Source organism: Calonectris borealis, chromosome 2 (assembly GCF_964195595.1).
Source record: "Calonectris borealis chromosome 2, bCalBor7.hap1.2, whole genome shotgun sequence".
NCBI classification, from domain to species: Eukaryota; Metazoa; Chordata; class Aves; order Procellariiformes; family Procellariidae; genus Calonectris; species Calonectris borealis.
The window spans coordinates 163781297-163792649 of NC_134313.1; positions in this window are offsets into that span (position 1 = coordinate 163781297).

Here is an 11353-nt window from a genome sequence, read left to right on the forward strand (position 1 = left end):
ATTTTCCCCCTAAACCTGACCAAAACAAAATCCAAACACAAAACTTCATCTCTCTCTGTCCCATAATGCCCCATAGAGAAGATTAAGGAGAAAGAAGTCAGAGATTAGCAGTATTTTTAATGTCCTGTTAGAAAGCCAGTCTAACCCAATGGTGGGTGGCATAAAAGCTAGACATACGTAGCTCTTTAGCCCTTTGTGGTGCCTTCTCCACCAAAGTCTGAATATGATTCTTGCCTGGTGCAGCACCCATCTGTCACATCAACCTGGGAGAACACTGTAAGTCAGGAACAGGGCAGCTCTTGCTGCTAATTGACACATAAGATAAAATGATGGCTCATCCTACAGGAGTCAAATTAAAAAATAATTAAAAAAAAGAGATAAAGTGAAATATCTTCTAGTGTTTTTTATTTAGTGTTTTTTTTTTTATTACCCTGCTAATTTTAATAGTTAGAACTATATGGTCTTTAGAAGTCATGGTGCTCTGAATAAGGAGGCATGTATCTTCTTTACTGTCTCAGTTTGTGTCTTCACCCTGCAAAGAAAGAGGATCAATTAACCTGCAGAGAGCTCTATACCGTCATGTCCAGGCTGTTTCTGACATTCAGGCTTGTACACTTAAAGCTAGCACTCTTTATAGTGTAATCTGTAGCATTGACTTAACTTTAGATGGATAACTCTTACCTCTGGGGGGCTTATCTAAAGATATCTTTTCAATGCCCACTTCTCATCTCTTGGCACCTACAGAAAGAAAATCAAACCAGCCAATTTCAATTATTTGTGAGGTTTGGTTTTGTTTTTTCTTCTTCTTTTGTTCTCCCTCTTATCCAGGCTCATTAAGTGAATCTATTTCATCTGCTTATTTGACATGGTAGGACAATTCATGCGGAAGTCTAGCAAGAAGTGCAAATTTTGTGATTTATGTTTAGAGGGCAAAGAAAGGTTTAGAAAATTCTTGCATTATGTATTACGAAGATAAGCTGAAAACTAAAATTGATTGTTTTCTTGCTCAGTAACCAACTTACATTAAATAAAACTGATAATCATTATTGAATATATTTAAACTCAGAAAATCTTGGTCTCTCAAATAATTAATGCAAGAAAAAAGAAAGGCTGTCACAGTACACAGGGGCACGGTAGTACTTAATGTCAGAGATCTGGCTCAGAATTAATCCTCAGGAGTGACTATAACATCTGATTTCCTAGTTTTAGCAAATAGGTAGATAGAATTTTCTGTGTTTTACCCAAACCAGTTTTAATGGTCTCCTTGTCTTCATTTTGATGGCAAGAATCCCAACCTGGAAAAAAATAACTTCTATATTGTTTTAGTTTACTTATGTCTCTCAGTGATGGTTATGAGTTCCAATAGTTATCTCTTCATCATCAAGCTAGTATCAGTTACAATCTCCATTCTTCAGCTCTGGGCCAAATCTACATGTACGCTGAATGCAAACGCTCTAGAAATCCAGGACAATGAGGAATAGTGAGAAATTCTGATAAAACTTTGATTCATATTTGGAAAGTTCTTGTGTGCCTGAGCCTGGAGGCTTGATCTGATAGGGGGATCTCATGCTCTCCTGAATTAGAGTTACCCTTCTGCATCCCTGGACAATTACACAAAGTGTAGTGGGAGTGCTCATCATTTCTACTTCCAGAGTTACAAACCACAAAGCCAGACATACCAGATGAGATTGGTCTGCTCACACTTGTCTGGCACCATCATTTCCTCTGGGAAAATGGCAAAAGCAAATAGCAACTTGCCTGTTTGCATGTAGGCGTGATCCTCCTGAGAACATATAATTTGGCACCATGCGCAAGTGAAGTTCAAACATCCTCAAGCTATGAGTTGTTGACAACATCTCTCAGAATAGACATATAAACTACATAAAGCAGTTTTGGTGCTGCCTTATCTCAACATTACCTTCAAAACCTGTAATGGTTCCCAAGTCACTAAGTCACCCTGATTGGGGAAATATGCTTACAGCAAAGGGTGTTAACCACTTAACCTTTGCATCAGCCCCCTTGTCTGCAGGCAGAGGGTAACAACACTTACCAGTGTCATCAGGACCCTGGGAGATGCAAAGCACACTTAAACTTTTATGTGCAGCGATAAATGCTTATGTATTGCTGCCCCACAGGGGCTGTGTTTACAAAGGGTATAATACTCACAATAAAGGCAATGGTGAACATTTCAAATACTAGGAGTTTCTCAGTCAGATTATTAGCTGTGCAAAACGGGCATTGCATTTAGACTGGTTCCCTGTTTACTACTCAGAATTTGAATGCAATTAAGCATAGCTGGTGGTGTCACACCTATATTACTAGTGGTGGACCTGTGCCTCCTTTATAGACGGTTGTATAGAAGTGCCAAGTATCACTACTGCAATGAAATCAGAGGGAGGTAAATATACCATATAAATATTTGAAGGCCTTTTGAGACTGAGAGTCAGCAAGCGAACCTTGGCTACAACACAGAAAATTTGAGAGTTGTTAATAAAGAGGATTAAAGTGGTAGGCATCCTCTGGGCTATAGCAGGATTTAACAAATGCCTGCGAATGCAGTGTTCAATAGGACTCCAAGGCAAAGCTTGACTGTAACTTGGAGTCTGCACAGAGGGAAAAGAGAAAGCAGTCCAGGATCATGTTACTCATCTGATTGCAAAGGGCTCTGTTTCAGCGCTGCCCCCAGGGCTTTACCTGATCTATCTAAATAGAAGATGTCTGCCCTTCCCACCCTGCAATCATTCATACATAAACAACTCTAAATAGTTTTCTGACTGTTCTGCCAGTTTCAGCTCTTCTTGCTTATTCAGTGCCTCTCTCTTGCCAAAACAACAAACTGAGCTCGTGTGGGTTGTGGTTGAGGGCAGAGGCAGGCAACAGCGGTCTGCTCATTTCCTTTGTTTTTCACGTTTTTCTTTGGCCTTTCCTTGGGTAAAATCCAAGGGATGGATCATTGCTGGTTCCATCATGATGCAGAAGGAACAGACATCACTTTTCAAACAATGACAGCTTTATGAAGCTTAACAGTCTCAGCCAAAGTCTTGATGCTATCATCAGACATGTCTTTCTTCCCAGTCCCTGCAGGTGACTGCAGCTGGCAGCAGATCTTTTGACAGTCAGATTCTGTATGTTATCTCTGTTGGACCAAGCCTTTAAATAATTGGACAGGAAGATCTGGAAAACAGATATGCAATTTCAAGGCATAAATAACATCGTGCTGAGTGCTGCAGAAAGCCTTTATTTAATTTAGTTCGATTTGGTTCAAACGTGGTCATCTGGTTTGGTTCCAACCAGGATTTCTGTAGATGTATGCTGTTTCTTCTTAGACCACCAACTGTCATATACAAATCACTTCTCACTGTGCCTCCATTCCTCAGCTATTCAATGAGAATAAGAAGATGTTCTTGACTTACAGGAAAGAGAGATAAGGCGTGATGGGAAGTAAGTTTGTGAGATTTTCTGATTTTCTAGTAATAGAGATCCATATAAAAAACACAGGACTGAAATGGCGAGAGTAGTTGCTACTAACAGCAGAGAAATGTGGAGAGCATTGCTGGTACACTGCCATCAAACCACGTCATATAACAGTGAAATCCATCCCTGTGAAAAAAGCCAGAACATGCAAAGTAAAAACTATTTAAGCTGTCAGAGTTAAAGTGGAACTTGAGTTTTGGGTACTCTGTCTGACAAAGTCACCGTGATGTTTTAAATAAGTTTAATTCTTCAGTTTGCTTATTGCCACTTGTGATGATTACTCAGAGCTTCATTTTAGGTCACAAAGTATTTTTGATAGTGATCAACTTCACATTTTAATCTGCAGGTATTAGCCCAAGGCTATTTCTTTGTTTCCAACACACCAAAAGTATTTAGCTAAACAAAAAAAAAAAGAACCTTGACAAAGTACGCACACATTCCTGTTTGCCTTTTTTTATTACCCCACCCTTTTTTACAAAGGGGCAATTTCAGCTACCTGGCCTTTTCTGGAATGCAATCTGGTAGGTGATTTCATTTTGCTGTGTGAAGAGGAACGGCACAATCCTAGCAGTGACAGCATCCTGCCAGCTAGTGCTGCCACCAGCATATCAGCAATAGCCATCAGTCTGAGGACTAGCAGTTCCCTAACAGCTATGGATCAGAGGCAGCGAAGAAGCATTAGATGGTTTGACCTACGGCATTTTAGGATATTTGCTTGCTTCCCAGAAGTCTGGGAGGCTCTGGATTCCTTGGCGTCTGGTTGAGGCAGGGAGATAGATTAACTGAAGGACTGTTACTGTTTTGTCTTGGGTGAGGCCTTCTGGGCAGCCAGCTCTTTTATTTTGTGTATTGCACAAAAGGTTGCTTTAAAACTGCATCTTCTAGGGATGAGGGGTTGGAATTGAGAGAGTAAGACATGGGATTTTTTTTTCCTTTACACAGAAGTCTTCACTAGCCAACATTGTTGGCAGAAGCAGGCAGAAGAAATTCCCTTAGAGTAATGGTAACACACGTTGCCCTGTCATGCAAAGTTTAAGCCAGAAGGGTCCAGTCCAATAATTTTAAAATTATTTAGCTGCCTGTCCCCAGCTGCTACAGGTTGCTTTTGGAGCACTCTAATACGCTGAACAGTTCTGAAAGTCAGGATCCAAAAGTCTAATGCTGTACCTGGACTACAATTACGGTGCTTTTGTGTACAAAGTGAGCTCCACTGACTTCATTGGGTTTCTCCATAGACAAAAGTGTTCACCTGGAATTAAATGCTTATCTATTTGCAGATACTAGATCATTGGTGTCTTACGTGCTGACCAGGAGAGAGCCTGAACAAAACCAGGAGAAACTGTAAGGTCAGTGATATTTGTGTAAACCACACAACGTGTGCTTTCTCAAATCATCCTTTTATAATGCAATATTCTTGTAACACAGTTCTTACTCTCTTCCACATTTGAAAGCAGAAAAATCATTGCGTGCTTTCTGCAGAATATCCCTTCCTTCCAAAGCTGACTCAGAGCAGAAGGAAAAGACAACTTTGCTTTTCCAGCTATGGCTTTGTAAAACATTTTTGTCTGATTCTGTTAGGCTTCCAGAGAATGTTTCATGGATATATAGCATGTTACGTTATTACTGCAGTGTACATGTGTTAAACCCTTTGACTGTCTAGCGCTCAATGATAGTGATGATGAGGTCGAGTGCTTGTGGGTAAGGATGAGTGGGAAGGCCAACAAGGCAGATATCCTGCTGGGAATCTGTTATAGACCATCTAACCACGACGAGGAGGCAGAAGAAATATTCTACAAGACACTCGCAGAAGTCCACAGTTGCTAGCCCTTGTTCTCGTGGGGGACTTCAACTTTCCGGATGTCTGCTGGAAATACAACACGGCAGAGAGGAAACAGTCGAGGAGGTTCCTGGAGTGTGTGGAAGATAACTTCCTGGCACCGCTGGTAAGCGAGCCTACCAGGGCAGGTGCCTCGCTTGACCTGCTGTTCACAAACAGAGAAGGACTGGTAGGAGATGTGGTGGTCAGAGGCCAGCTTGGGCTTAGCGACCATGAAATGATAGAATTCTCAATACTTGGTGAAGTAAGGAGGAGGGCCAGCAAAACCGCTACCATGGACTTCCAGAGGGTGGACTTTGGCCTGCTCAGGACACTGGTCGAGAGGGTCCCTTGGGAGACAGTCCTGAAGGGCAAAGGGGTCCAGGGAGGCTGGATGTTCTTCAAAAAGGAAGTCTTAAAGGCGCAGGAGCGGGCTGTCCCCATGTGCCATAAGAAGAACGGGCGGGGAAGGCGACCGGCCTGGCTGAACGGGGAGCTCTGGCTGGGACTCAGGGAAAAAAGGAGAGTTTACCACTTGTGGAAGAAGGGGCAGGCAACTCAAGAAGAGTACAGGGATCTCGTTAGGTCGTGCAGAGAGGAAATTAGAAAGGCAAAAGCCCGCCTAGAACTCAACCTGGCCACTGTCGTGAGAGACAACAAAAAATGCTTTTACAAGTATATTAATGACAAAAGGAGAGTCAAGGAGAATCTCCATCCTCTGTTGGATGTGGGGGGGAACGTTGCCACCGAGGACGAGGATGAGGCTGAGGTACTCGATGCCTTCTTTGCCTCAGTCTTTAATAGTCAGAGCAGTTATCCTCAGGGTACTCAGCCCCCTGAGCTGGAATACAGGGACGGCGAGCAGGATAAACCCCCCATAATCCAAGAGGAAGCAGTTAATGACCTGCTACGCCACCTGGACGCTCACAAGTCTATGGGGCCAGATGGGATCCACCGAGGGTACTGAGGGAGCTGGCGGAGGAGCTTGCCGAGCCGCTCTCCATCATTTACCAGCAGTCCTGGTTAACGGGGGAGGTCCTGGACGACTGGAGGCTCGCCAATGTGACTCCCATCTACAAGAAGGGCCGGAAGGAGGATCCAGGGAACTACAGCCCGGTCAGCCTGACCTCGGTGCCGGGGAAGATTATGGAGCGGTTCGTTTGGAGGGCACTCACGAGCCATGTCTGGGACAACCAGGGGATCAGGCCCAGCCAGCATGGGTTCATGGAAGGCAGGTCCTGCTTGACCAACCTGATCTCCTTCTATGACCAGGTGACCCGCCTCGTGGATGAGGGAAAGGCTGTGGATGTGGTCTACCTGGACTTCAGTAAAGCCTTTGACACTGTCTCCCACAGCGTTCTAGAGAAGCTGGTGGCTCACGGCTTAGACAGGTGCACTCTTCGCTGGGTAAAGAACTGGCTGGATGGCTGAGCCCAGAGGGTTGTGGTGAACGGAGTTAAATCCAGTTGGCGGCTGGTCACGAGCGGTGTTCCCCAGGGCTCAGTTTTGGGGCCGGTCCTGTTCAATATCTTTATCAATGATCTGGATGAGGGGATCGAGTGCTCCCTCAGTAAGTTTGCAGATGACACCAAGTTGGGCGGGAGTGTTGATCTGCTGGAGGGTAGGAAGGCTCTGCAGAGGGACCTGGACAGGCTGGATCGATGGGCCGAGGCCAACTGTATGAGGTTCAACAAGGCCAAGTGCCGGGTCCTGCACTTCGGCCACAACAACCCCAGGCAACGCTACAGGCTTGGGGAAGAGTGGCTGGAAAGCTGCCCAGAGGAAAAGGACCTGGGGGTGCTGGTCAACAGCCGGCTGAACATGAGCCAGCAGTGTGCCCAGGTGGCTGAGAAGGCCAATGGCATCCTGGCCTGTATCAGAAACAGTGTGGCCAGCAGGAGCAGGGAGGTGATCGTGCCCCTGTACTCGGGCACTGGTGAGGCCGCACCTCGAATCCTGTGTTCAGTTTTGGGCCCCTCACTACAAGAAGGACATGGAGGTGCTGGAGCGTGTCCAGAGGAGGGCAACGAAGCTGGTGAAGGGCCTGGAGCACAAGTCTGATGAGGAGCGGCTGAGGGCACTGGGGTTGTTTAGTCTGGAGAAGAGGAGGCTCAGGGGAGACCTTATCGCGCTCTACAACTACCTGAAAGGAGGTTGTAGCGAGGTGGGTGTTGGTCTCTTCTGCCAAGTAACTATCGATAAGACGAGAGGAAATGGCCTCAAGTTGCACCAAGGGAGGTTTAGATTGGACATGAGGAGAAATTTCTTTACTGAGAGTGGTCAGGCCTTGGAACAGGCTGCCCAAGGAAATGCTGGAGTCACCATCCCTGGAGGTATTTAAAAGACATGTAGATGAGGCGCTTAGGGACATTGTGTTGTGGGCATGGGGGTGTTGTGTTGACGGCTGGATTCGATGATCTTAGAGGTCTTTCCCAACCTTAATGATTCTATGATTCTATGATTCCACAGCCCTTTGAAATAGGGAAGACTTATAAATCATGAGCTACAAATGAGAAAACAGTAGTACAGAACTTAACCTCCGTAAGATTTCTCTTGGGCAAAATTCCCACATGGGAGGAGTCTGTTGCCCTCTTTGTTCTTGCCTCAGACCACTAATGTCAGTGGTGTGAATGAACCATGTGGGATTGGGTCCATGCTGAGGACAGGGGGCAAGGAGGTATAACCCGACCTGCTGTAGCTCCCACTTACTTCAATCAAAACTGTGAGCACACGGTACTCTCGAAATGCAGGTTTTAACTGATTTGGCAGTAGATATCCTCTAACTGCTTGTAAGCAAACTGGCAGTGGACATTTCGGTTATTTTGCCAGTTTGGTTTCTTTGTGACTGGAAGATAGGGAATGTGGTACAATAGCAGATACATCACGCAATTTGGGGTACCAAGGAAGGCATTTGTGTGTAAGTCTTGACCTGCCTTTGTTTTCTATGCAAACAATAATGAACAAAAACTATGATTGATAAGCGTATTAATAAGTTAATGATTAACTTCACAATGTTGGCCTTCAGATTGCCATTAGGAGGCATTTGAGCTAATATAGAGGTCTCAGAATTCTTATTCCAGGTTCCTTGCACACCTGTCTGTACTGATCAAATTCTTGAGGTTTTCCTCACAGCTGTTAAGAGACAGAACCTTTACTCTTTAATAGCATGTACACATGCGTTGTATGGCCAAGTTAAAGTCCATCCTGCTAAAAGAAACTTAGGTATCTCAGGTTTCCAGATTTATATATAGATTTTTTCTGATGCAACAAAATTAAAAACAAACTCATAAAGCATGCGGACCCATCCCAAGCTGCAGATGAACATACTTTAAACTCCAAGACAATATAAACAGAAAAGCGTTTGCTGCATTCAGGCTTCTGTCCTAGATTTACCCAGACAGTTCCAAACTCTTTTTGGTTTTCCTGTCAAATTTCTGGATGTAATTAGATCCACCTGCATCTCACTAACATATTACATGAGATATGTAACAGTAGAGAATCTCATCAGTATAAGCTGAGACGTAATTTAGGTTATCAGCTTAGAAAATAGCATCGTAGTGGTGACCCTACATCTCCAACCCCTCCATTACTTCACTGCTTGCCAAGGAGATTTGGACTAAAACTTCCTAAGCAAGTGTTGCTTTTCACCCCAGGAACTTGTGCTGTCTGACCTTGCAGCTCAGTGGTAGATCCCCCTTGTGACTTGTGGGAGTCCCACAAGTGGTGTGCGATAAGTATTGCAGGAGTTTGCCATTCACCCACCAAGTAATAGACTCATGATGCTGAAAGGAGTGCTGTATTCATATGTCAGATGCGTAGAATCTGCTTTACTACTAGAGAAGATTTAGGGATAAAACAATAGTTAAGAACACAAGATTTTCAACAATGGAGAAAAGATACAAGATGGGTCATTAAGTTTGTGTTTGGCAATAAAGCCCTTTCACAGCTGCTCCAACATCTCACCCAGTAAGAGGCTGACAGACTGATTAGTTTCTGCTGTCTATATCAGACTTGGTTCATCTAGAAAACTTTAGAGTTACATCTTTCATGTTCTCCTGATAAAGAGGTTACTCAGAGTCTCCTGGAACAGCTGTTCTAGCCTAAAGCAGAGGTGTGAGGGGCCCAGGAGGAAAAAGCCCCCTGTAACTAAGAGTTTGATTAGAACACATTCCTGGCTTCAGTTTTGAATTGGTTTTGGTTTTTTTTTTTCCTTTACAGGTCCCTTCAGACAGGGTGCTAAATTTTGCAAATCATAACTTACAAATATATAATGTGTAATTCATACATAATAAATAATTACTATAATTCCATTTGAAAATGCAGCTGAAATTAGCTCATTTTTAGCAATTTAAATACAATACTTGAAGATAAATGAATGGCAAAACTGAGAAGTGGAGTTTCTAGAAAGACAGTTTAAGGAACTCTTAGTTACAGGGGGCTTTTTCCTCCTGGGCCCCTCACACCTCTGCTTAGCAAAGAGATGGGAGAGTTTAGCCACTAGATATATTGAATGTTCCACTCAAGAATTCTTTGGTTTTGTGTGCAGGGTTGTGTATAGGAGTGTACAGACCTCATACCTTTACACATTTGGTGTAACCTTTTTCAGGTGTTTTTGCCTCTGTAAGACTTTGAACTTGGTACAGAATAAACATGGTCTCAGCACGGTATGATACAGTCCTCCTTGCATTAAAACTGCCTGTATCTGACACAGGAGTACAAAGTTCAGGCAGTTTGTTGAAGGTTGAACTGGACTGTTCTGATACGATTTTCTTTATCTTATCAAAAGTCCCCCAATGAGCCAGGTGAGTCCAGACTACTTTTTGGTCTCTGGTTGCTTGGCTCAGTCTTTGTCTTCAGGCTGCATGAGTCAGTTTGCTATTCTCTGGCTACCATTCTCTAATTTTCTGCCTATTTTTTCTCTGGTCATTTTTAACTGTGACTATATGTTAAGAATATTTTCATTCACAAAACTCTATCTTGCCTTAATCTGTCTCAGAGTAAAACCTTTTTCTCTCACATTTTCCTAGTTCTGTCTCTGTAGCCACAAAAATTTTGATTGCTGTGTGTACTTTGCCTGGCCATTTCAGGTTCCCTGCCACCTCATTTCCTATGCACAAAATCAGATTGAACTTGTTTGCTGTTTCCCCACTTACCATTTCTACATCCTCAAAATGATGATTGTATTTCAAATAGCAATTGCATCTTCACAATTGGGATAGTCACAGCTGTGGTAGGCACCAGTAGCCTGAAAAAATGGGTTGTAAATTTGGCCGACTACATTTATTACATCTCTCTGATCTCAGAAGTGTTAGAATCACAGTTTAAGACCATTATGGACAGTTCATCCAGACTTAAGTGAGGCTGGTGGGTGCATGTTGAATTCCAGCCTGGGACTGCTATGAAATGAAAATAATTTTCATGTGTTTAGCTTCAGTTGTATTTCTCATTATGTGTGGCTAGTGGCTGATTTTTCTGAAAGGCCTCTCTTTGGTTGACTTACTTTCCAGCTGACCTTATAAGACTGCAATATGCATCTGAAAAATCAATTAAAAAAGAACTGAAATACACTTCTATTATATATTAACATGTGTCCTTGTAAAGAAAGGCCGTGATCTGGGTATGCAAAGGCTAATAATTGACCAACTTGTGGTGCCATAATATTTGTTCTATTTATTTTCTTTGCAGAAAGCATGCAAACACTTCGGAGGGACACTAAAAAAAAATCTGCAGAGTACTCATACCAAGTTTAAATAGGCACATTTTAAAATGTTGAGCAATGATTATCAATGTTTATCACCAAGGGCTCCAAAACTCTTCTGTCTAACGAAAGAGAAAATGTAGATTTTATAAGTTAATAGTAATGCATGAAAAATAGGTTTACTTTGGCTCATTGTAAGGCTACAAAAAACGCTGAAGATCTGATGTGATAAAGGCACATGAAAAGGCAGGTTTGTGGTTTTGTGTTACTCACAAGAGACAAGTTCAGCCTTTTATTTCAGGAAGTTTCTGAGGGCTCCACGAAGTACTTAGCATTTACACAACTGTGTCTGCAAACCACTATAA